The 27,448-nt window shown below is 37.1% G+C and overlaps 1 long non-coding RNA gene across 1 annotated transcript in view; it reads right to left on the reverse strand.

Annotated features, from left to right (window-relative positions):
* Window positions 1-1,586: 1,586 nt before the first annotated feature.
* The window catches only part of LOC137649788 (uncharacterized), a 28,209-nt gene continuing 2,347 nt past the window's right edge, over window positions 1,587-27,448 (reverse strand). Inside the window, exons 2-4 of the long non-coding RNA XR_011045864.1 lie at window positions 20,713-20,907; window positions 16,043-16,238; window positions 1,587-1,755 (exon numbers count right to left, since the gene is read on the reverse strand). This is a non-coding gene — a long non-coding RNA (uncharacterized lncRNA). The remainder of the gene's footprint in view (window positions 1,756-16,042; window positions 16,239-20,712; window positions 20,908-27,448) is intronic.

Below are 27,448 nucleotides of genomic sequence, written 5' to 3' on the forward strand. Positions count from 1 at the left end.
TATAAGTAAATAATTATAAGCCACGAAAAGGAAAATGAAGACTTGATTGGTTAGTACCAAAGTCCAAATGAGTGACATGGACGGACTTGAATCCGTCGATATCACCAATTTGGACTTGGGTGTGAAACTCCTATCAAAGTCTTTCATTTCTCCTTTCGTAGCTATGGTCATGACGTGTCAGTGAATTCAACGGGGAAAGAAGGGATATTTTGTCTAGTCTAGTCAAATTTCATCAGTCAGGAATCATTTCATGTAAAACATGTTACACGTGAAATATACGAGAATACTAATTCAGATTTTATTATTCACAGGAATGAGCTTCGATAGCAGAGTGTGCGCTAGTCCTGTGAGCCCTCAAGAGGAGCGCGCTAGTCCTGTGAGCCCTCAAGAGGAGCGCGCTAGTCCTGTGAGCCCTCAAGAGGAGCGCGCTAGTCCTGTGAGCCCTCAAGAGGAGCGCGCTAGTCCTGTGAGCCCTCAAGAGGAGCGCGCTAGTCCTGTGAGCCCTCAAGAGGAGCGCGCTAGTCCTGTGAGCCATCAAGAGGAGCGCTCTAGTCCTGTGAGCCATCAAGAGGAGCGCGCTAGTCCGGTAAGGCATCAAGAGGAGCGCCGCCCCCCCCCCCCCCATATACCCCCCTCAGCCGGTAATCCAGGGCTTATATAACGCAGTTTCTGGACACACTTCGTAAACGTTTTGAATATATAAAGAATTTATGATTTTTAATTTTTTTTTTTTTTTTGGCTGCTTGGGCAGTTTTCCGGCAGTGAAGTTTTTCCATTGTATATAAATTTGCCTGTCAACTTTTGTGTATTTCGTTGTGAGTCTTGCTTTTAAAAGTCATATTTTGCCTGTCAACTTTGTGTAGTTCCGTGTTTGAAGTGTTCCCTTGAATAATTTATTTGCCTTAAATCTGTTGGATTTATTCATTTGTTGGCTTTTTATTCATTGATTGGCTTTAAAATGAATAGACTTATTATATTTTTGGCCTAATATATTTTTCCTGTCAACTCTGTATTCGCATGTCCAATTCTTGGCCTAATATATTTTTCCTGTCAACTCTGTATTCGCATGTTCAATATGAAAAATAAAAGAAAAATGACGAAACCATTTTCATTTCAAAACCACAAATCACAAACAAATGGGTGTATTCAAATGGGTGTATTCAAAGAATAAAAGTATTGATTCACAGGTTTATTTTATTTTAAGATTTCTCACATACAGCGTAGAATAGTAGTGTGTAAGAGTTCAATGAGTAGTTAATTTTGGCCTCTTGAGTTGCCTTTAGCTATTTTGATTTCGAATTTTTAAAGATAGGTTTGCAGACCTTTTAGTACCAGGGACGAATGAGCGACCAGGGTCCCCCCTCATTGATAGTGGTCTGGAGCTGGTTCCAGATTCTTCCAGTACCGGCCGGAAGAGAGGCGAGGCGATGAATTCCAGGTATACCCCAGTTTGCAGACCTTTTAGTACCAGGGACAAATGAGCGACCAGGGTCCCCCCTCATTGATAGTGGTCTGGAGCTGGTTCCAGATTCTTCCAGTACCGGCCGGAAGAGAGGCGAGGCGATGAATTCCAGGTATACCCCAGTTTGCAGACCTTTTAGTACCAGGGACGAATGAGCGACCAGGGTCCCCCCTCATTGATAGTGGTCTGGAGCTGGTTCCGGATTCTTCCAGTACCGGCCGGAAGAGAGGCGAGGCGATGAATTCCAGGTATACCCCAATCTGCTGTTGGAAGCACCAGAATTCCAACCATTTCTGAAAAGTTTTACATATCCTTGAAACATAGAAAATGAGGAGGAAATGGGAATTCGCCAAAGGAAACTGGAAAAGTTATCAATGCATATATACAAAAAAACTTACAAGGTAGGAATCATATATGCAAATCAGCCAAATGAAACTGATAAATTACTTGTTGCTAAACAAAGATGGACACAAAATTTTAGATCAATTGAATTATGTTAGATGATGTAATAGTTTGGCAAAGTAAAAAATTCATTGTGCAGTATAGGAATAAAATATCCAAATATGACAAAATTCATAAATAAAAAATATATAGATTAAATTTATACTTAGTAGAGAGACAAGAAAGATAATTGTTTATGCTTTAAATAACGAGACAACCAGCCTATTAAACATGTATGTGATGAATAGAATGTATAGAAAAATCCATGATTCATGTGAAAAAAGTTTATGGTGTGACTGAACGACGATGTGCAAAATATGGTTCTGGAAATAGTAACAATTTCACTGCATTTGGAATGGAATATAAATTGCCAATTAAAAATTCTATATGATTGTCAACTACAGTCTATAATGGAAAAAGTAAGGTCTTTTATAGTATCACAAGTGAGATACAGTATATGTATTTATGTGGTTTAGTGTAGAATACAGACTGGGGAAATACTGATATTTAGTAAAGCGTTAACATTATATTTAGTATTCTAATTTTAAAAGACAAACAAATATATTTGGGTCCCTATATCCTTAAAACAATGTAATGAAAGCAGTCTTAATCATTAACTACTAGAACCCTACTCTGAGATGACACAGAGGATCACACCCCTTCTATTATTATTACTTGCTAAGCTACAACCCTAGCAGAATGCTATAAGGCCAAGGGCTCCAGCAGAGAAAATAGCCCAGGGACGAAAGGAAATAAGAAAAAATACAAGAAAAAAATAAAATATCTTAAGAACAGTAACATTAAAACAAATATCTTGTGTAAACTATAAAAAAAAAACTTTAACAAAACAAGAGGAAGAGAATTAAGATAGAATAATGTGCCAGAGTGTATTTATATTTAGGGGAAAGACGGTGGCAGATGTTTCAGAAGGATTTAAGAATATTATTAGTTGTATCTAGAACTGTGTCAATTTTTATTTACTAAAAAAATGGACGAAGTAATGTTGAAGTTGCCTGAAATGCAGAGATGGTGACTGGAAATGAAACGAAGGAAGAACGGTAATTGGATGATGCTGTGAATAGAGAAGAATGGAGGGAAGGTGAATTAGAGTTTTAATATATTTGTAGGAGATCGACCTCTGCAAACAGGTGATTGAAAGGGGAAAGGTTGAATGTTGGTCATGTGAGAAACTAAAATCTGAAGGAACATCTGTTTCAAGGTAACATTGGTCAGAATGGTTGTGATTGAAAAGGGAAAGGCTGAATGTTGGTCATGTGAGAAACTTGAGTCTGAAGGAACGTATGTTTTAGAGTAACTTTGGTCAGAATGGTTGTGATTGAAAAGGGGAAGGTTGAATGGTGGTCATGTGAGAAACTTAAATCTGAAGGAACATCTGTTTCAAAGTAACTTTGGCCAGAATTTTTGTGACTGAAAAGGGAAAGGTTGCATGGTGGTCATACGAGAAACTTAAATCTGAAGGAACATGTGTTTTAAGAGTAACTTTGGTCAGAATGATTGTGATTGAAAAGGGAAAGGTTGAATGGTGGTCATGTGAGAAACTTGAGTCTGAAGGAACGTATGTTTTAAGAGTAACTTTGGTCAGAATGGTTGTGATTAAAAAGGGAAAGGTTGAATGTTGGTCATGTGAGAAACTTGAGTCTGAAGGAACGTATGTTTTAGAGTAACTTTGGTCAGAATGGTTGTGATTAAAAAGGGAAAGGTTGAATGTTGGTCATGTGAGAAACTTGAGTCTGAAGGAACGTATGTTTTAGAGTAACTTTGGTCAGAATGGTTGTGATTAAAAAGGGAAAGGTTGAATGTTGGTCATGTGAGAAACTTAAGTCTGAAGGAACGTATGTTTTAAGAGTAACTTTGGTCAGAATGGTTGTGATTAAAAAGGGAAAGGTTGAATGTTGGTCATGTGAGAAACTTGAGTCTGAAGGAACGTATGTTTTAGAGTAACTTTGGTCAGAATGGTTGTGATTGAAAAGGGAAAGGTTGAATGTTGGTCATGTGAGAAACTTGAGTCTGAAGGAACGTATGTTTTAGAGTAACTTTGGTCAGAATGGTTGTGATTGAAAAGGGAAAGGTTGAATGTTGGTCATGTGAGAAACTTGAGTCTGAAGGAACGTATGTTTTAGAGTAACTTTGGTCAGAATGGTTGTGATTGAAAAGGGAAAGGTTGAATGGTGGTCATGTGAGAAACTTGAGTCTGAAGGAACGTATGTTTTAGAGTAACTTTGGTCAGAATGGTTGTGATTGAAAAGGGAAAGGTTGAATGGTGGTCATGTGAGAAACTTGAGTCTGAAGGAACGTATGTTTTAGAGTAACTTTGGTCAGAATGGTTGTGATTGAAAAGGGAAAGGTTGAATGGTGGTCATGTGAGAAACTTGAGTCTGAAGGAACGTATGTTTTAGAGTAACTTTGGTCAGAATGGTTGTGATTGAAAAGGGAAAGGTTGAATGTTGGTCATGTGAGAAACTTGAGTCTGAAGGAACGTATGTTTTAGAGTAACTTTGGTTAGAATGGTTGTGATTGAAAAGGGAAAGGTTGAATGGTGGTCATGTGAGAAACTTGAGACTGAAGGAACGTATGTTTTAAGAGTAACTTTGGTCAGAATGGTTAAGTTCCTTGCAAGAAAGTGATTTAAAAAAGAGAACTAAATGAAGTCAGTTGCTTGATTGAAGAGAACAGGCAGAGATAGAACTCCCTTTGTGAATAAATACTTAATGAATGCAGTATGTAAAGGTGATAAGGATTAATCACTGGTGGTAAAATAAGCAATTGAATTTGGTTCATGAGAGATGAATGCAGACAGAGAAAATTGCAGAAGAATGTGAAGAATAAGAGTGTTATGATTCATGTGGAAGAATGGAATGACAGAAAAGGAAATAAAATAAGGAGTCAGATTCTCCAGAGAGAGAGAGAGAGAGAGAGAGAGAGAGAGAGAGAGAGAGAGAGAGAGAAACTATACAGTTTGAAATGTTATTAAATTAGGAAGTGTATGAAAACATATTTTAAAGGAAATTCAAGTAGTGTTTAGAATGGAAAATGAAGCAAGACTGAAAGGAATGTCTGGCATAGCATTATATAGGGGCTATTTATATACTTTGTCGTACTGTCTGTATTAAGTTGATTTGTGCAAGGTTAATGAGTGAAAGTAGTTAGTGCATTGAATAAAACTCGGTACTGTAATGTATAATGCTTACTTGATTCTAGTCCTTGTAGCTCTAAGGAAATGTAAATGAAATTTGTTTATAATAAACTAAAAGGAAAAGTACATGAATAACACTAATAGAGTATACAACATAAGGGAAAGGACAACGTGCCAAGGTAAAAGATAGATCGGCTTTGAGAAGCTAGACTTTAACAAGCTTGCTTCAGTATATCGCTACATATAGCAAGAATTATTTGGGGGGAAAAAGTGGGTGTCTCTCAGTGATAGGCTCTGGGTCACGTGCTGTTAAGGGAGGTCACAAAAGTTGATATTTGAAACTATTGATTGATTGATTGATTTTAGGTTTTCTTGGCATCCTGAGATGACAGTACTGTATTATTATTATTATTATTATTATTATTATTATTATTATTATTATTATTATTATTATTATTACTTGCTAAGCTACAACCATAGTTGGAAAAGCAGGATGCTATAAGCCCAGGGGCCCCAACAGGGAAAATAGCCCAGTGAGGAAAGGAAACAAGGAAAAATAAAATATTTCAAAATCAGTAACAACAGTAAAATATATATTTCCTAAATAAACTATAACAATTTAACAAAACAGTGGAAGCGAAATTAGATAGGATTGTGTATCCGATTTTACCCTCAAACAAGAGAACTCTGACCCAAGACAGTGGAAGACCATAGTACAGAGGCTATGGCCCTACCCAAGACTAGAGAACAATGGTTTGATTTTGGAGTGTCCTTTTTCTAGAAGAGCTACTTACCATGGCTAAAAGGTTTAAATAAATGAAAGCAGACATCAAGACTATTTCAGATGAATTTGATAAAAAGACCATGTATAGGAGAACCAATAATTCATGTGAAAGAATGGAGAGACAGAAATAAGTGTCAACCATTTAGTATTTGGAAGTTTTTGTGTGAGACCAAGAATCTTCTGTGGGATTAAAGGAAACAGTGAATGAGAAAGTGTAAAATAGGATTGTGGAAATATAAGGAAATGGAAAAAATGTTACTGAATTTGGAGTGGAATATAGAAAAAGAGAAAAGTGTCAAGTAACATTATAGATAAATGTCATGTTGATTCTAAAATGAAAGGAGATAATGTAAGGTCTTGTATAATATCACATGAGAGATACGGTATTTATTAATTATGTGGTTTAGTGTACGATACAGACCAAGGTAACACTGAAATTTAGTAGAGAGGTAGCATTAGTAATACGTCAATTTGCAAGAGCATGAAAAATATTTGTGTATGAGTTATATACCGTTTAATTAACAACGCTGGATAGAGTATATAGTGCTTGATAAAGGTCCCTATAGTTTGAAAGTAATGCAGAAAAAGGCAGCCCTGATAATGAGTTAAGATACTTATTAAATAAGCATGTCGAGCAATTAGATGGACAGACTCCCTTATACATATTTAGAGTGAAGACAATGGTAGGTGTTTCGAAAGTATGAGAAAAATACTAGAAGTTTATCAAGAACTGGGTTAATTTCCTTTTATCTCAAAAAAGTTCTCTTGCTTGAGGGTACACTCTGGCACACTATTTAATTTCTTTTCCTCTTGTTTTGTTATTTTTTATAGTTTATATAGAAAATAATTATTTTAATGTTGTTACTGTTCTTGAAAGATTTTAGTGTCCCTTGTTTCCTTTCCTCACTGAGCTATTTTCTCTGTTGGGCCCACAAGGGCGTATAGCATCCTGCTTTTCCAACTAGGGTTGTAGCTTAGCAATTAATAATAATAATAATAATAATAATAATAATAATAATAATAATAATTGCCATAGTACCAATATTGAGATAGGCTGTAAGTGTGAGATACTACACATGAAGAAAACCGGTGATGTGAAGTACGTCTGGATGGTAAAAAATGGATTTATTCCTATAAGCATTGCAAGAAAGAGATTGCAGAACTACTGTACGAGTAACAAATAGATTGTAAAATAGTTTCTTGATAGGTACTGGTGCAGAGATTTCCTGGGGCTACCTTAGCTAGAGAATGTGTCAAGTGGTCAAAGAACTGGACAGACATATTTCACTTTAGGGAGAAAGGAAGTGGACATTGAACATAATGTGAATACACGTGAATAAATGAGAGTAAGTGTTTCAATGTCTAATGTTTGAAGTAGGAGAGAAAGTTCAGATAATAATTTACAAGGACTGGTTGAGTGTTGGTAAAGAAAAAAAGTCTGAAACACCATATATTGGGTCAAGTTCCTCTTACTTGAGGATACACTCGGGCACTATATTCTATCCAATTTCTCTTTCTCTTGTTTTGTTTGGTTAATATTTTTATAGTTATACTGGAAATATTTATTTTATTGTTGTTACTGTTCTTAAAGTATTTTAGTTTTCCCTGTTTCCTCTCCTCACTGGGCGATTTTCCCTGTTGGGGCCCCTGGGCTTATCGCATCCTGCTTTTCCAACTAGGGTTGTAGGTTAGCAAGTAATAATAATAATAATGATAATAATAATAATAATAATAATAATAATAATAATAATAATAATAATAATAATAATAATAATAATAATAATAATAGAATGTGATCTTGTAAACAAAACAGTGTAGGCAGTTAAGTAAAAGAAGAAACAGCCAATGAATGGAAGAACTCTCCTTGGGAATAAATACTTGATAATGGATGCAATCGATAAACGAAAGAAAAGCAGACCGCCATACAATTGCAGATGAGTTGAGAAATAAGAGGTCGAATGTTTTTCAGGATGATGATTGGAATGACAGACATAGTAACATTAAGAGTATTATATCTGAGCTTGCAGTGAGGGCAAGATTCGTCCATGCTGAGAGAGAGAGAGAGAGAGAGAGAGAGAGAGAGAGAGAGAGAGAGAGAGAGAGAGAGAGAGATGCAAATAATGTACGGTATGTGGTAGATGAAGAAACATCGGATGAAGTGAGGAATAAATTCTGAAACATTGTCAAGTAGAGTTTGGAATGGAAGATAAACTAAGATTTAGGAGGAGGCCTTGTATCGTATAACATAGGTGCTATGTGTCCTAGTTATGTGGTTTGATATACAGTGTCTTTATTAAGCTGATTTGTGCAAGATTAATGAGTGCATGTGTTTAGTTCTTTGAATAAAGTTTGGTACTGTAGTGTATAGCCTTTTGGGCATTGTAACTCATAAGAAAGGCAAAGAAAATTTAGTGTTTGTAATGAATTAATTAAAGGAAAAGTACCTAAATAAGAAGCAAAGTTACATACATACATATACCAATGTACTTCCCCCAATTCAACATGACATTCGACCTCGCACCACCTACCCTTCTCATACATCTCATAACCTTACTCTTACCCACATTAACTCTCAACTTCCTTCTCTCACACACCCTTCCAAATTCTGTCACTAATCGGCCAAGCTACTCTTCCTCGTCTGCAACCAGTACAGTATCATTCGCAAACAACAACCGATTTACCTCCCATTCGTGGTCATTCTTGTCTACCAGTTTCAATCCTAGTCCAAGCACTCAAGCATTCACCCCTCTCACCACTCCATCAACATACAAGTTGAACAACCACGGTGACATCACACATCCCTGTCTCAGCCCCACTCTTACCGGAAACCAATCGCTCACTTCATTTCCTATCCTAACACATGCTTTACTATCTTTGTAGAAACTTTTCACTGCTTGCAACAACCTTCCACTAACTCCATATAACCTCATCACATTCCACATTGCTTCCCTATCAACTCTATCATATGCTTTCTCCAGATCCATAAACGTAACATACACCTCCTTACCTTTTGCTAAATATTTCTCGCATATCTGGCTAACTGTAAAAATTGATTCATACAACCCCTACCTCTTCTAAAACCACCCTGTACTTCTAAGATTGCATTCTCTGTTTTATCCTTAATCCTATTAATCATTACCCTACCATACACTTTTCCCACCACACTCAACAAACTAATACCCCTTGAATTACAACACTCATGCACATCTCCCTTACCCTTATATAGTGGTACAATACATGCACAAACCCAATCTACTGGTACCATTGACAACACAAAACACACATTAAACAATCTCACCAACCATTAAAGTACAGTCACACCACCTTCCTTCAACATCTCAGCTCTCACACCATCCATACCAGATGCTTTTCCTACTCTCGTTTCATCTAGTACTCTCTTCACTTCCTCTACTGTAATCTCTCTCTCATTCTCCTCTCCCATCACCGGCACCTCAACACCTGCAACAGCAATTATATCTGCCTCCCTATTATCCTCAACATTCAGTAAACTTTCAAAATATTCCGCCCACCTTTTCCTTGCCTCCTCTCCTTTTAACAACCTTCCATTTCCATCTTTCACTGTCTCTTCAATTCTTGAACCAGCCTTCCTTACACCCTTCACTTCTTTCCAAAACTACTACTTATTCTCTTCATATGAATGACCCAGTCCCTGACCCCACCTCAGGTCAGCTGCCCTCTTTGCCTCACTTACATTGCGCTTTACTTAAACATTTTTCTCTCTATATCTTCCATACTTCTCTACACTATTACTCTGCAGCCATTCTTCAAAAGCCCTCTTTTTCTCTTCCACTTTTACCTTCACTCCTTCATTCCACCATTCACTGCCCTTCCTCATGCTGTCTCCAACAAACTTCTTGGCACACAAATCACTTGCAATTCCAACAAAATTTTCTTATTCTAACTTATGATAATAATAATAATGATAATAATAATAATAATAATAATAATGTAGAAATGAGAAGGGACAAAGGACTAAGGCAAGCAGGTGGTGAGAATTAGGAACGCAGGTCACCAGAAAGATTTTATTTGGATATAGTTATTTTAATCTAATAAGATTCAAAATTTAAAATATTTGAGAAAAATGCTGGTGTCTATCAATTATCAGCCCTGTGTCATTTGCTGTTGAGGGAGGTAAGGAGATGTAATTGAAGAGAGAAAACATCCAATTAGCTTACGTATATAGAGATGACAGCCAGAGTATTACTGTAGAATAGTTGTCCTATAAAATAAATACTTTCGAAGGAATAAAGTTATTGGTAGGATGCTCAATTGATTATAGTTGAAATAAAATGAAAGCAGATATTAAGACTATTATGGATAAATGTGATTAAAAAAGTTTTTACTGGAGAACGAATAATTCATGCAAAAGAATGGACAAACAAGAAAAGTGTCAATCAGTTAAGTCTTTGTAAGTTTCTATTTTGGGACCAAGAATTTTCTGTGAGATTCAATAAAAGAATGAAGGAAAATGTGTAGAAACATGAATGTGGAAATAGAAGAATTACTGCCAGTTCTTTGTTCAGAATTCATCTGTAACGTTTAGAACGCTTCCATAAGACTAAAATTACTGCCAGATCTTTGCTCAAACACCTTCCATAATGTTTAAAAAGTTTCGTGGATGAAATGTAACTGAATTTGGAATAAAATATAAGAAGAAAGAAAATTAGAAATGAAAAATTCCAGATGAATAGAATACAAATTAGTCTAAAATGGAAAACGAAATGAGACTGAAAGTAAGGTCTTGTTTGATATCACATGGGAGAAACATTACCCTATTTATGTGGTCCAGTGTGAAATACAGACAGAGGTACTAAATTCATTTGCAAGGGCATAGAATATGTTCGTGTTTGAGTTATACACAGTTTGATTAACAACGTTGGATAGTGTATATAGTGCTTGATCAGGGTCCCTATATCTTAAAGGTAATGCAATAAAGACAGTCATGATAATGAGTACTGGAATGATAACTCGAGAAGACACTTACTAAAGTAGTAAGGCAAGCGATTAGATGGACAGAGTCCTTTGTATATTATCACTATTATTATTACTTGCTGAGCTACAACCCTAGTTGGTTGGGAACAGGATGCTATAAGCCCAGGGGCTCCAACCAGGAAAATAACCCAGTGAGGAAAGGAAACAATGAAAAAATATTCTAAGAACAGCAACAACACCAACATTAGTATTTCGTATATAAACTATAAAACTTTTAACAAAACAAGAGGAAGAGAAATTAGATAGAATAGTGTGCCCGAGTGTACCCTCAAAACAGTGGTAGGTGTTTGAGAAGACACCCAATACCACTATTTGTAGGAATTAGATGGACAGACTACTTAACATATATCTAGGGTGAAGACAGTGGTAGGTGTTTGAGAAGTATATGAGAAAAATCTTAGATGCCTTTCAAGGATAAACCCTATATCATTTACTGTTTATCCCAATAATGGACGGAGAAGCATAGAAATGTTGAAGTGGAGGAGAAAAATGTAAGGATGAATGTGCTAAACATAAGCAAAATAGATCCTATGATGACTGGAAAGGAAGGATATCAAATAAAAGATAGGAGAGCTGCTTAAAGGAAGCTGTGAGTAATGGGTAGAAACGAATTCAGGAGATGCTAAGGATCATAAAATGAGTAAAAGACACTGATGCAGTCCTTTTAGATGTTAATTATTTTTGTTGTAATTGTGAAAAAACAAGAGAGAATACTAAGTGTTTAAATGATCTTTGAGATAAGGCAATACAGGTTTTTCTCAATATATCAACCTTAATCTGGGACACCAGGACGTGAACAGGAAAACCTTTCAGAAAGGTTACCAGGATCAGTAATGGGCAAGACGAATGAACTAAATAGAATTTCCTCTTGTTAGGGGTAGAAGAGACTCTTTAGCTATGCTCTTCTATGAGGACACTCCAAAATCAAACCATTGTTCTCTAGTATAGGGTAGTGCCATAGCCTCTGTCCCATGGTCTTCCACTGTCTTGGGTTAGACTTCTCTTGCTTGAGGGTAAAAAGGGTACACTTGAGCACACTATGCTATCTTATTTTTCTTCCTCCTTTTTGTTAAACTTTCAATAGTTTATATAGGAGATATTTATTTTAATGTCGTTACTCCTAAAATATTTTATTTTTCCTTTTTCCTCTGCTCACTGGGCTATTTTTCCTGTTGCCCCCGCCCTGGCCTTATAGCATCCTGCTTTTCCAACTAGGGTTATAGCTTAGCAAGTAGTAATAATAATAATAATAATAATAATAATAATAATAATAATAATAATAATGTAACAGGAAATAATTGAAAAATCAAAAGAATGGAGACGTTCAACAGATTGGACTCATAGCAATAAGAACAGTCAGCATTAAGATGAGGGTTACCTGGCTATATCAGTTGGTCCTAGGAGCTGATTTAATAATGATGGATAGAAAAGTTGGTAGACACTTTAGATCTGTGTTTATGCCAAAAGGACAGATTTATTTTAAGGATTTCGATGGAAGGGGTACAGTATGTTATTGTTTGAGAGTGGGCTGAATAGACAAAGATTTCACGAGTGACTAGTTTGCTGTTGCTATTACAGAAGTGCTATTGAATCGAGGAAATTAGTATTGCAATAGATAGATAGATAGATATAGATATATGCTGCAGTATATAAACTTTTCAAGAGATTGTTGTTGGCTGTGTAAGAATATAGTTCAGTTGTGTGTGAATTATCGATTGTTAAACCCTGCTGCGTATCATTGCTAAGTCTGGAGACGGTCACCGTATTTCTAATTACATGATGAAATTATTGTGAAGCCTCGTTGCCTCTCTCTCTCTCTCTCTCTCTCTCTCTCTCTCTCTCTCTCTCTCTCTCTCTCTCAGGATCAACAGCTTTTAGACGAATGGGATCTTAACTACCAAATTATAGCCGAGAACTGCATAGAAAAAAAATAGGATCATTTGGAACAATTAAAATCGGGGAAATAAATCACCAGTAGACTAAAGGATTTCGACTGAAAAGTGGATTTAAATCCACATGACTGGAAGGATTCCTTAAGGAATACATGCAAGGGGTCACAGAATATCCTTCGAAAAGGGTAATTTTGAGGTAAGTAGTCATGACTAGGTCACTGCTGTGTTAAAAGGTAACAGAATGCACGGGCGAGAATAACAAGGAATTAGAAGGATTTTGAGACATCCATTTGCTCTTTGGTAGAGCGATTTAGTTTAAGCATTTTGAAATATCTTACGATCTTGTCGAACTCATTCTTGGACTCATTTAACCTTAGTGTTTACTGTTGCTACATCCACTAGAAATCTATTTCAAGTATTTGCTATTTTGTATGTAAAGAAATTGCCCCTTTGAATGGTGTCGTATCTTTTCAATTCCAGTTTGTGTCTGTTAACTCTGAGCTGATTTGAATAACCTATGGTTGTTCTTTAGACTATTACAAAGTCATTCACTCACAAATTGATTGACTTCGAGAGAGAGAGAGAGAGAGAGAGAGAGAGAGAGAGAGAGAGAGAGAGAGAGAGAGAGAGAGAGAGAGAGAGAGAGAGAGAGAGAGAGAGTGAGTGTTAAGGAAGGTAGGTAAATTTCTAAGTGCTTCCATTATGTGGATTTGACAATACAGAAATCATTCAGTGTGATACGGAAAATACCTAAGAATGCATACGACAAACACATCTTGTAGGTGCTGTAGTAGTGAGTAGATTCCCCTGTGTGATAGGACCTCGAAGACGTCCTTAAAGTGAAATATTAAAATTAAACAATGGAGTGCTAATTACTGTTTTTTTTTTTTTTATATATTCCAAGACTCCGCTATTATTATCAATATATGATTGTAGAAGACGTTCACTGATTCACAAAACGTAATTAATATAAGATGTCAAAACCAATTAAATGATGAAAACTAACAAAATATTTTTCATCTTATGACACACTATTCTAAGGTATCCAAAGCACGAAGAAGAAGAATATTTATAACCAAACAGTTCTCATTCAAAAATTAATTCAAAGCTATATATTTCACATTGAATCCAAAACTTAACAATCATCACAGCATTTCGAATTCACCAATGTTCAGTATTATTTTTAAATCTTTTAATGAAATTTTGGTATTTTAACAATTAACATACATTATGTTGTGTGATACACAAAATACTTAAGATGAGATAAATATATCTTGTAGGTCCCTGCGTTATGCGTGAAGTGAGTAAGTAGGTAGGTAGGTAATGAAGTAAGTAAGTAAATAGGTAGGTAGGTAATGAAGTAAGTAAGTAAATAGGTAGGTAGGTAATGAAGTAAGTAAGTAAATAGGTAGGTAGGTAATGAAGTAAGTAAGTAAATAGGTAGGTAGGTAATGAAGTAAGTAAGTAAGTAGGTAAATAGGTAGGTAGGTAATGAAGTAAGTAAGTAAGTAGGTAAATAGGTAGGTAGGTAATGAAGTAAGTAAGAAAGTAGGTAAATAGGTAGGTAGGTAATGAAGTAAGTAAGTAGGTAAATAGGTAGGTAGGTAATGAAGTAAGTAAGTAAGTAGGTAAATAGGTAGGTAAGTAAGCAAGCAAGTAAATAAGTAAGTAGGAAGGTATGCAAGCAAGCGAGTAGATAATACATTTGACGAAATCCAAAGTACATTCTTTCGTTTTATAATTATCAGCATAGTGTCCACACATTCTGCTCTTTCTAATTCTGAATATTTTCTAACCTTACATTAATGGACACATGTGAATAAGCTGCCTGATCACACCAAAAGATAATTGCTATACGTAAAATGACACAGTCGGAGGTAACGCAAAATGACACAGGAGGAGGTAACACGAATACATTTGCGTTATCAATTTTTGAACATTTATTCTCACAATTGAACATCTAATCTCACTTCTCCCTTTACGGAAAGCATTGCCTTTATAACCTAAAGTTTCTTTGTGCAGTTCACAGCCGGACAACACGAGTCTCTCGTACCTGTTTCCAGCAAAAGTGGACAAAAGTGTTTATCCCCAAATTGGCCAAGGAAAAACAAACAAAAGGGTTTCTATACTTTGCTGTTAAACATCATATGATACGCCACTGTTGATCACAAAAACCAACAAACGAACATACTAAAAGTTGGTAAATAATCCCAGTAAAAAGTAATTACCTATTTTTTTCCAACATCCTAAATGTTCCTTAAAATGCTTAGTAAGTTGTTGTTGTTGTTGTTAAGCTAAAAATGTGGAGCCAAGCAGATGAAGATCAAGGCATATATCCCTAACACTTGGTTCAAGTCTCTGCCCAGCCAGAAGCCATTATCATAAATGAATTCTTGCTTGAGGGTCCACTCAGGAGCACTATTCTATCATTTCTCTTCCTATTGTTTTGTTAAAGTTTTTTATAGTATATTTATTTGTTGTAATATTGTTACTGTACTCTAAATATTTTAGATAAGCAGAAAAAAGATAATTTAGTGGATGGTAGAAGGAAGACAGGCTACAGTGAAACTGGGCTTGGATGACATCAAGAAAGTTGGATCTTGTATCTAGAATCAAATTAAAAAATAGAGATAATGACTCTTAACTATACAAATAGAAGTGGATCAGTACAAAGGTTAAAGGAAGGCTCAATAGAAGTGACATTAGATCTGCAATGGATTCGGAGGGACTGACACACTAGTGATTTCGAAGGCACAAGATAGGAAAACGGAATTGATAAAAATATGAATTTTGGAATGCATGTGCAGAGTTGAAAATTAATATAAGGGGTCAAATGGATGTTGTGGGAGTTACTTACATACTGAGGGAGCCATTTTATAAAGTGAGAAAAGTGGCAAAAGTTTGGATAAAGTTAATAAACGTGAAAAAGTGGCTGTGGTGATATTCTGAGAAATACTAGTCGAGATGTTTGTGAAATCGTGAGAATGAAAACGTGAGAAGAGAGACAAAAGCCTGGATGAAGTTTGAATAACATCTTTTATACTACAAGCAAATGAATGTATCCTATTGGTAGGAAAAGCACAGAATACTGGAATAAAAACTGCACTTGGTCTATAAACACTGGACAAAGGATGTACATTGGGACTGGCAGGAAGAATTTAACCAAACACTTTGAAATTTAGTATTAAAAAGTTATTTAAAGATTGAATGATATTTCAACAGCCTGAAAAACAGGAGTGTTCGACTTTAAATGTTCTTAGATACTAAAGAAATATCTTATTTAGTTAACCACTTACCTATAATTGAGTCTATCTGTAGCTCGGTTGCTGCAGATAGTCGGGAAGAGAGATGTATGGAGAGCCATGACTCTCTATAGGATATGCCAACTGCATGATTATGATGATTATCTTGCTCTAGAGTCTTGTGGTCTTCAGAAGGGACATTTGAGATACTGCTTAGAAAGATCATCATCATCTTGACTGTGTCCAACCTCTGAAAAAAAAGGAAATTAATTAATATTCTAGTCATTTTATTTATTAATGCAATCATTCCATATACAACAACATTTTTTAGTATTGAAAGAGGCATTGTCACTTTCCCTTGCCATGCATGAGTGGTCTTAAAACCTTTAAAACTTTGGTGACATAATAGATTTTATACCTAATGGCATCTTGGCTTTGCTATTCAATAGAGTTCGTTACATAGGTGAATCACTGGACTGTAACTTGTCTCTCTAAGTGGAAATCACCTTAGAAATATTGCTTTCGTAAAGAAATATCTGGAAGGGCGTTGTTAAGAAATTCGGATTAACTGGGGTCGACTGCAGTAACTATCTATTACAACATAATCGAAGTGTAACTTAGGAAGTTGCAAATCATAATAAACAGAGGAGAAAGATTAATGAAATATGTCCCACTACTAGAAGATATTAGCACTCTACTGATTGAACAACACTGCCTTGCCCATTAACCTTAGAATAAATTTAAGATCTTGCATGAGACTCATCAAATTATCATAACTGGACTTCCAACATAAATAAAATAAGTTATACATCGTGAAGGTAACAAATGATGGACACAAGAATATTTATCAGTTGTTGAGCTTTCATATATGCGTTCTTAAGTTTGTATACCAAGTACTCAATCTACATCCAAAGGATAGGTGATATTAAGGCTTTCCAAAGAAGGCGGCGGCTTTTTTTTTTTTAAATTCAGGAAATCTCATGGCATCGTTAATGACAATCAATGTAGATTATGCAATAGGATACTCTAAATACTTAAGAATGTATACGACAAACAAATCTTGTAGGTCCTCCAATGCACCGGGGCTTTCCGTATAGTACAGGACAAGGAAAAACCCATTCAAGCAAGCTAAAATAATCGAGTAAGTGCTTTTCAGTGTTTAAATGAATATTCGTGGACGTATTGAAGCCAGAACTGAAATGTATGAATTAGTAAAATTATCGTGTTTTATCCAGCTGATAAATGAATCGACACTCGACAAGATTCAGAGCAAATTATGAAGCTTTTCTTATATCGGATGTAAAAAGTATAATATTCATTCATTAAAATGAAGCAATGAGGAGTAATTTATTGCTTTTGTTTCGCTGGGCTGCAGAATTTTGTAAGGTCTAGTATACTAGTGCAATAATTTTCCCTCAAAACTCGATGTTATTTCATGAAGTTAATCACGACGAACTGTAATGCATTTTGAAGGAAAATATTAAGAAAACATAATTGACGGTATTAATATTTACAGGGCCAAGGGGAGGGGTCACTAAGAAGGTAGGGGGTCACTGAAGGGATATAAATTGGTGAAGGGGAACAGAGTTGACATTAAGTTGGAATTAACATGCAAATCTCTCTCTCTCTCTCTCTCTCTCTCTCTCTCTCTCTCTCTCTCTCTCTCTCTCTCTCTCTCTCTCTCTCTCAACACCTGTAATTTCCCCATGTTCACAGTATTCTTTTTCCCTTAAAAGAAAAAAAGGGAAACTTCGACTCAACTATGTACAATTGGAAACAATCTAAACCTTTATTTCATCATATAACTAATGTGTGAATGTTGGGCGTTTGTCAGTGCGTATGGGCCAGGTAGTGAGAAGAGTGAAGAAGAGCGGAATGAGTTCTGGAATGAATTAACTAGGTGTGTAGAAGGACTGGGTAGAAGGAATTATGTAGTTGTTATGGGTGACTTAAATGCTAGAGTGGGCGCTGGAGAGGTAGAAGGTGTCATTGGGAAGTATGGCGTACCAGGTGAAAATGAGAGTGGTGAGAGACTGGTAGACATGTGTGTTGAACAAGAGATGGTAATAAGTGCTAGCTTCTTTAAAAAGAAAGATAAAAATAAGTATACATGGGTAAGAGTGGCAAATGGAAGAGTAGTAGAAAGGGCAATAATGGATTATGTGTTGATAACTAAAAGAATGTTTGGAAGATTGAAAGACGTGCACGTGTTTAGGGGTATGGCTAACGGTATGTCTGATCATTTTTTGGTGGAAGGAAAATTAGTTGTAGCAAAAGAGTGGGGGAATAGAGTAGGTGGATGTAAAAGGGAGCTAGTGAGGATTGAAGAGCTAATAAAACCGGGAGTAAAAAGTAAATATCAGGAAAGGTTGAAAATGGCATATGACGAGGTGAGAGTAAGAGAAACTGGTAATTTAGAGGAGTGGAAGTTAGTAAAAGAAAATTTTGTTGGGATTGCAAGTGATATGTGTGGCAAGAAGGTTGTTGGAGGCAGCATGAGGAAGGGCAGTGAATGGTGGAATGAAGGAGTGAAGGTAAAAGTGGAAGAGAAAAAGAGGGCTTTTGAAAAATGGCTGCAGAGTAATAGTATAGAGAAGTATGAAAAATATAAAGAGGAAAATGTGGAAATAAAGCACAAGGTACGTGAGGCAAAGAGGGCAGCTGACCTGAGGTGGGGTCAGGGATTGGGTCATTCATATGAAGAGAATAAGTAGTAGTTTTGGAAAGAAGTGAAGAGAGTAAGGAAGGCTGGTTCAAGAATTGAAGAGACAGTGAAAGATGGAAATGGTAGGTTGTTAAAAGGAGAGGAGGTAAGGAAAAGATGGGCGGAATATTTTGAAAGTTTACTGAATGTTGAGGATAATAGGGAGGCAGATATAATTGCTGTTGCAGGTGTTGAGGTGCCAGTGATGGGAGATGAGAATGAGAGAGAGCTTACAATAGATGAAGTGAGGAGAGCACTAGATGAAACGAGAGTAGGAAAAGCGCCTGGTATGGATGGTGTGAGATCTGAGATGTTGAAGGACGGAGGTGTGACTGTACTTGAATGGTTGGTGAGATTGTTTAATGTGTTTTTTGTGTTGTCAATGGTACCAGTTGATTGGGTTTGTGCATGTATTGTACCACTATATAAGGGTAAGGGAGATGTGCATGAGTGTTTTAATTCAAGAGGTATTAGTTTGTTAAGCGTAGTTGGAAAAGTGTATGGTAGAGTAATGATTAATAAGATCAAGGATAAAACAGAGAATGCAATCTTAGAAGTACAGGGTGGTTTTAGAAGAGGTTTTAGAAGAATATTTAGCAAAAGGTAAGGTGGTGTATGTTGCGTTTATGGATCTGGAGAAAGCATATGATAGAGTTGATAGGGAAGCAATGTGGAATGTGATGAGGTTATATAGAGTTGGTGGAAGGTTGTTGCAAGCAGTGAAAAGTTTCTACAAAGGTAGTAAAGCATGTGTTAGGATAGGAAATGAAGTGAGTGATTGGTTTCCGGTAAGAGTGGGGCTGAGACAGGGATGTGTGATGTCGCCGTGGTTGTTTAACTTGTATGTTGATGGAGTGGTGAGAGAGGTGAATGCTCGAGTGCTTGGACGAGGATTAAAACTGGTAGACGAGAATGACCAGGAATGGGAGGTAAATCAGTTCTTGTTTGTGGATGATACTGTACTGGTTGCAGACACAGAAGAGAAGCCTGGCCGATTAGTGACAGAATTTGGAAGTGTGTGCGAGAGAAGGAAGTTGAGCGTTAATGTGGGTAAGAGTAAGGTTATGAGATGTACGAGAAGGGAAGGTGGTGCAAGGTTGAATGTCATGTTGAATGGAGAGTTACTTGAGGAGGTGGATCAGTTTAAGTACTTGGGGTCTGTTGTTGCAGCAAATGGTGGAGGGGAAGCAGATGTACGTCAGAGAGTGAATGAAGGTTGCAAAGGGAGTAGTAAAAAATAGAGGGTTGGGCATGAATGTAAAGAGAGTTCTATATGAGAAAGTGATTGTACCAACTGGGATGTATGGATCGGAGTTGTGGGGAATGAAAGTGATGGAGAGACAGAAATTGAATGTGTTTGAGATGAAATGTCTAAGGAGTATAGCTGGTGTATCTCGAGTAGATAGGGTTAGGAACGAAGTGGTGAGAGTAATAACGGGTGTAAGAAATGAGTTAGCAGCTAGAGTGGATATGAATGTGTTGAGGTGGTTTGGCCATGTTGAGAGAATGGAAAATGGCTGTCTGCTAAAGAAGGTGATGAATGCAAGAGTTGATGGGAGAAGTACAAGAGGAAGGCCAAGGTTTGGGTGGATGGATGGAGTGAAGGAAGCTCTGGGTGATAGGAGGATAGATGTGAGAGAGGCAAGAGAGCGTGCTAGAAATAGGAATGAATGGCGAGCGATTGTGACGCAGTTCCGGTAGGCATTGCTGCTGCCTCCGATGCCTTAGATGACCGCAGAGGTAGCAGCAGTAGGGGATTCAGCATTATGAAGCTTCATCTGTGGTGGATAATGTGGGAGGGTGGGCTGTGACACCCTAGCAGTACCAGCTGAACTCGGTTGAGTCCCTTGTTAGGCTGGGAGGAACGTAGAGTAGAGGTCCCCTTTTTTGTTTTGTTTTGTTTCATTTGTTGATGTCGGCTACCCCCCAAAATTGGGGGAAGTGCCTTGGTATATGTATGTATGTATTAAACTTTACATTAGTCAATTATCTAAGTTAAAAGTAATCCTGTTATACTCGCCTTGAATAAAGTCACAGCAACTAAACGATTTTAGTTTGATCTTCAATGATGCAGTGAGAAGCTCTTCGTCCGATATGAAACGTTAAATACTCTGAACGATCAAGGTAAATCGACTGTGGAGGCCCTGTAGTGCGTGGGATTCCCCTGCTGTATGGGACAGGAAAAGCAGCCATCAAAGTAAAGTAAAAACAGCACCTGTAAAATTCAAATTTAATCAGCTAAATACAAAATTAAAAGTCACTAAAAAATGATTCATTTTCGGCACATTCATGCATCTTACATGCAATGAAAAGGAAAATTCAGAATTATCGTTTGAGCTATTTTGGAAAGTACCTTATAGAGTTCCTCCTATTCTATGAACATCTTAGACTATGTACATTTTAGACTATGTACATTTTAGACTATGTACATTTTAGACTATGTACATCGTATCCTATGTACATCGTATCCTATGTACACCGTAGACTATTTTTTGTAATTATAGAATCTCATAACTTGAATTGAATGGTATGTTATTTACTGATATGTTAGAGAGAGAGAGAGGAGAGAGAGAGAGAGAGAGAGAGAGAGAGAGAGAGAGAGAGAGAGAGAGAGAGAGAGAGAATTAATCATACCTCGTACCTTTAAGCAGTGAGAAGATTAATAATTAGAATATAAAATACGTTATTTCGGATGTTTCATATTTGCTAAAAAGGATATCATAGCACTAATGAAATAAATAATTTATTGATATGTCGATATGTATTCGTCTTTTATGATTTATGCACGGACTATCAACCAAGTCTCATTAATACATCAGATGTAACGAGAACTAGATGGATAAATACAGGCTTAATATTTCTTAGGATAACTTCGTACAATTCTAGATAAATTATCGTTTTTTAACTGTTGCTGTCAAATCGCAAACATGAACAGAGCTTAAAGCAAAGGCGTATGGCGTTGCAATTTAAATGGTTCCGTTTGCATAAAGTTTATTTCCATATTGCCCAAATTACCAAATTGCCCAATGACCAAATTTGATAAAAATTTAAAAAGGAAGGTATTCGGACATATAGAAAATACTAAGAGCATTACAGCCTACTCTGAGCGGGCAGTTAAAAGACACCCCTATCATCACTCCAACTGAGCAACAATGGGGGAGATGAAGGGGGATTAATATGGCACTTTTAAAAGGTCATAGGTCATACTGGCTCACATCGACCTTGATATAAACAGTGTGGAAATCTTTAATAGATAGAGGTCATTCTAACAGAGCCCTGCCTAAAGTCACTTTAGTAGCATACAGACCTAAATTACTGATCTAGTACAGACAGGTACTTCGGTCTTTCTGGAGCAGTAAATGCCGTCTCTGCTGAATAACTCAACTTACTTTGTTTGTTATTATATTACTACGTTAATTATCATTATTCTCTTACGTTAATTATCATCATTCTCTTACGTTAATTATCATTATTCTCTTACGTTAATTATGTCTTGTAAATGCACGGGAATTAGCAAAATGAGCAATAATTAGACTAAAAGAAAATAGAAGGAAATATACGAAATAATGAAAGTACAGACGTTCTAGTTGACCTTACCACTGAATTAAAAAAAAAGTTAATGTAAACAGAGAACTAGAGGGGTAAACAGAGCGCAGACCTTTGCTGCGGCAGCTCATTTCTCTACCTTTAGCTCGACCTCGAGTTCTTGATCTTTGACCTTAACATGTATTAATTGGCAAGTTTGAAGTGTGACAACGATGTCCAAACTTATGGCTGATTACGTGAATTTGGGTATTTTGCTTGACCATGACAATGACCTTTACCCTTGACCTTCCAAAATTTAATAATTTCCAGCTTATGACATAACAGATAATCTCTGCATGTTTCATTATTCTACAATTAAAATTGGGGTCAGGAAGCTGTTCACAAACACACACACACACACACACACACACACGGGTAAAAGGTAAAACATAACCTCCTTCCAACTTCGTGGGCAGAGGTAATAGATCAAATGAAAAAAGTAAGGTGTCATTCTTTAGCACATTTCCATCTGGTCATTTTCAAAATCAAAACATTTAAATGAACATAAATCGGAAGTTTTCTCAACTTTAATTATAAAAAAAAAACAAGATTTTAAAAACAAATTTTGCCAGTTTCAATTGGAAGTAGTTACTCGTAATTACTCAAGTCGAGTCCGCTTGTTAGTTGCTAACCTTGGAACTCGATCTTAATTTTTTAACGTATACAAGAACATAGTTTACCACAATTTCGATTTTCCTTTGACAAATGATCTTACAGAAAATGGTAAGTCAAGATACTCCCCACTCAGGTAAGATACACATACCTAACACCCGAAGCCTGGGGGCTTAACCCCAAATCATTGGAGGATTTAACACCAAATCCTGGGGTTATTTAACCACAAATCCTGGGGTTATTCAATCACAAATTCTTGGGAAATTTAACCACTTATAATGGGGGATTTAAACACGAATCCAGGGGGAAATTTACGTCCGAATCCTCAGGATTTAATTCCAAACCCTTTGGGATTTGAGTCCAATTTTATCCCCGAATCATTTGGGGGAATTTAATCAAGAATTCTGGAAGATATAACCATGGGTTCTGGAGGAATTCAGCCCCAAATTCTGGAAGGATTTAACAATGAATTCTGGAGGGATTCACCCACGAATCCTGAGGGATTTAGCAACGAATCTTGGTGGATTATACCTCGAATACTCGGAGGGATTTACCCATGAATATTGGGGGATTTAACCACAAATTCGGGGGGGGGGGATTTAACCACAAATTCGGGGGGGGGGGGTTAACCACATTCTTGGGCGATTTATCCATAATTGTATGGAGAATTTAACCCAGAACAATTGGGGGTTTCAAGTTAAACTTTAGGATTTAACCCCAAATCCTTGTGGGATTTAACCACGAATCATAGGAGATTTAACCAGGTATCCTAGGAAATTTAGCCACAAATTTTGTGAGATTTAACCACGAATTCTAGGGGATTTAACCACAAATTTTGGGTGATTTAACCATGAATTCTTGGGAATCTAACAATGAATTCTGTGGAATTTAACCATGAATTCTGGAGAATTTAACCATGAATTCTGGAAAAGTTAACCATGAATTCTGGGGAATTTAACCACGAATTCTGGGGAATTTATCCACGAATTCTGGGGAATTTAACTACGAATTCTGGGGCATTATCACGAATTCTGTGGGAGATTTAACCATGAATTCTGTGGGGGATTCAACAACGAACTCTGTGGGAGATTTACACATGAATTCTGGGGTAATTTCGAATTCTGGGAGATTTAACCACGAATTCTGGGGATTTAACCACGAATTCTGCGGATAAAACCACGAATTCTGGGGATTTAATCAAGAATTCTGGGGATTTAGCCGTAAACCATGGGTGCTTTAGCCACGAATTATGGGTGATTAAGCCAAAATCCTGAGGGATTTAGCCACAAATCCTGGGGGATTTAGCCACAAATCCTGGGGGATTTAGCCACAAATCCTGGGGGATTTAGCCACAAATTTTGGGGGATTTAACCACGAATCCTGGGGTATTTAACCAATAATCCTAGGGAATTAAAACACATTCTAGAAGGATTTAACCACTAATTCTGGGGGATTTAACAACAAATTCTGGGGGATAGAACCACGAATTCTGAAGATTTAATCAAGAATTCTGGGGATTTAGCCACGAATTATAGGTGATTCAGCCACAAATCCTGAGGGACTTAATCACAAATCTTGAGGGATTTAACCACGAATCCTGGGAGATTTAACCACGATTCCTGGGGTATTTAACCAAGAATCCTAGGGGATTAAAAACACATTCTAGAAGGATTTAACCATGAATTCTGAGGAGGATTTAACCAAGAATTCTGGAGGGATTTAACCACGAATTCTGGAAAGATTTAACCACGAATTCTGGAAAGATTTAACCACGAATTCTGAGGGGGATTTAACCACAAATTCTGAGGGGGATTATCCACGAATTCTGAGGGGGATTTAACCAAGAATTCTGAGGGGATTTAACCGTGAATTCTGAGGGAGATTTAACCGTGAATTCTGAGGGAGATTTAACCGCGAATTCTGAGGGAGATATAACCGCGAATTCTGAGGGAGATTTAACCGTGAATTCTGAGGGAGATTTAACCGCGAATTCTGAGGGGATTTAACCACGAATTCAGAGGGGGATTTAACTGTGAATTCTGAGAGGGGATTTTACCGCGAATTCTGAGGGGGGATTTAACCATGAATTCTGAGGGAGATTTAACCGTGAATTTTGAAGGGGATTTAACCACGAATTCTGAGGGGGATTTAACCACGAATTCTGAGGGGGATTTAACCACGAATTCTGAGGGGGATTTAACCACAAATTCTAAGGGGATTTAACCACGAATTCTGAGGGGGAATTAACCGTGAATTCTAATGGGATTTAACCACGAATTCTGAGGGGATTTAACCACGAATTCTGAGGGGGATTTAACCGTGAATTCTAAGGGGATTTAACCATGAATTCTGAGGGGGATTTAACCACGAATTCTGAGGGGGATTTAACCACGAATTCTGAGGGAGATTTAACCGCGAATTCTAAGGGGATTTAATCACGAATTCTGAGGGGATTTAACCACGAATTCTAAGGGGATTTAACCACGAATTCTGAGGGGGATTTAACCACGAATTCTGAGGGAGATTTAACCGCGAATTCTAAGGGGATTTAACCACGAATTCTGAGGGGGATTTAACCACGAATTCTGAGGGGTATTTAACCACAAATTCTGAGGGGGATTTAACCACAAATTCTGAGGGGGATTTAACAGCAAATTCTGAGGGGGAATTAACAGAAAATTCTGAGGGGATTTAACCATGAATTCTGAGGGGGATTTAACCACGAATTCTGAGGGGGATTTAACCACGAATTCTGGGGGATTTAACCACGAATTCTGAGGGGGATTTAACCACGAATTCTGAGGGGGATTTAACCGTGAATTCTGAGGGGGATTTAACCACGAATTCTGAGGGAGATTTAACCACGAATTCTGAGGGGGATTTAACCGTGAATTCTGAGGGATATTTAACCGTGAATTCTGAGGGAGATTTAACCGCGAATTCTGAGGGAGATTTAACCGCGAATTCTGAGGGAGATTTAACCGCGAATTCTGAGGGGATTTAACCACGAATTCTGAGGGGATTTAACCACGAATTCAGAGGGGGATTTAACTGTGAATTCTGAGAGGGGATTTTACCGCGAATTCTGAGGGGGGATTTAACCATGAATTCTGAGGGAGATTTAACCGTGAATTTTGAAGGGGATTTAACCACGAATTCTGAGGGGGATTTAACCACGAATTTTGAGGGGGATTTAACCACGAATTCTGAGGGGGATTTAACCACAAATTCTAAGGGGATTTAACCACGAATTCTGAGGGGGAATTAACCGTGAATTCTAATGGGATTTAACCACGAATTCTGAGGGGATTTAACCACGAATTCTGAGGGGGATTTAACCGTGAATTCTAAGGGGATTTAACCATGAATTCTGAGGGGGATTTAACCACGAATTCTGAGGGAGATTTAACCACGAATTCTGAGGGAGATTTAACCGCGAATTCTAAGGGGATTTAATCACAAATTCTAAGGAGATTTAACCACGAATTCTGAGGGGATTTAACCACGAATTCTAAGGGGATTTAACCACGAATTCTGAGGGGGATTTAACCACGAATTCTGAGGGAGATTTAACCGCGAATTCTAAGGGGATTTAACCACGAATTCTGAGGGGGATTTAACCACGAATTCTGAGGGGTATTTAACCACAAATTCTGAGGGAGATTTAACAGCAAATTCTGAGGGGGATTTAACAGAAAATTCTGAGGGGATTTAACCATGAATTCTGAGGGGGATTTAACCACGAATTCTGAGGGGGATTTAACCACGAATTCTGGGGGGATTTAACCACGAATTCTGGGGGGGATTTAACCACGAATTCTGAGGGGGATTTAACCGTGAATTCTGGGGGGATTTAACCACGAATTCTGAGGGAGATTTAACCACGAATTCTGAGGGGGATTTAACCACGAATTCTGAGGGAGATTTAACCACGAATTCTGAGGGGGACTTAACCACGAATTCTGAGGGGGATTTAACCACGAATTCTGGAGAAAATTTAACCACGAATTCTGAGGGGGATTTAACCACGAATTCTGGAGAAGATTTAACCACGAATCCTGGAGGATCTTATCACGAATTCTGGAGGGACTTAACCACTAATTTTGTGAGAGATTTAACTACGAATTCTGGAGGGATTTAACCACAAAGTCTTGGGTGATTTAACCACGAACACTAAGGAGATTTAATCACGACCCCTGGCGGATTTAACCACGAATCTTAGGAGGATTTAACCCTGAATTCTGGGGGAGATTTAACCATGATTTCTGCGGGAGATTTAACTACGAATTCTGGGGGAGATTTAACCACGGATCTTGGGGTATGTAATCATGAATCATAGGGAATTTAACTGCAAATCCTGGGGTATCTAATCCCAATTTCTGACTAAAACTATTAACACGTAAAAAAATTATATTGCAAACTACTCCTTTACCACCACAACATTTAACAGTTTAACATTTTTTCTCCGAATGAAGACAAGAAGTTTTAGAACAAATCGAGAACTAAAATTGCCTCTGAAAACATTGTTAAATGAGCAGTTGTTTCTCCAAAGAAAATAC

The sequence above is a fragment of the Palaemon carinicauda genome, chromosome 11, assembly GCF_036898095.1.
Source record: "Palaemon carinicauda isolate YSFRI2023 chromosome 11, ASM3689809v2, whole genome shotgun sequence".
NCBI classification, from domain to species: Eukaryota; Metazoa; Arthropoda; class Malacostraca; order Decapoda; family Palaemonidae; genus Palaemon; species Palaemon carinicauda.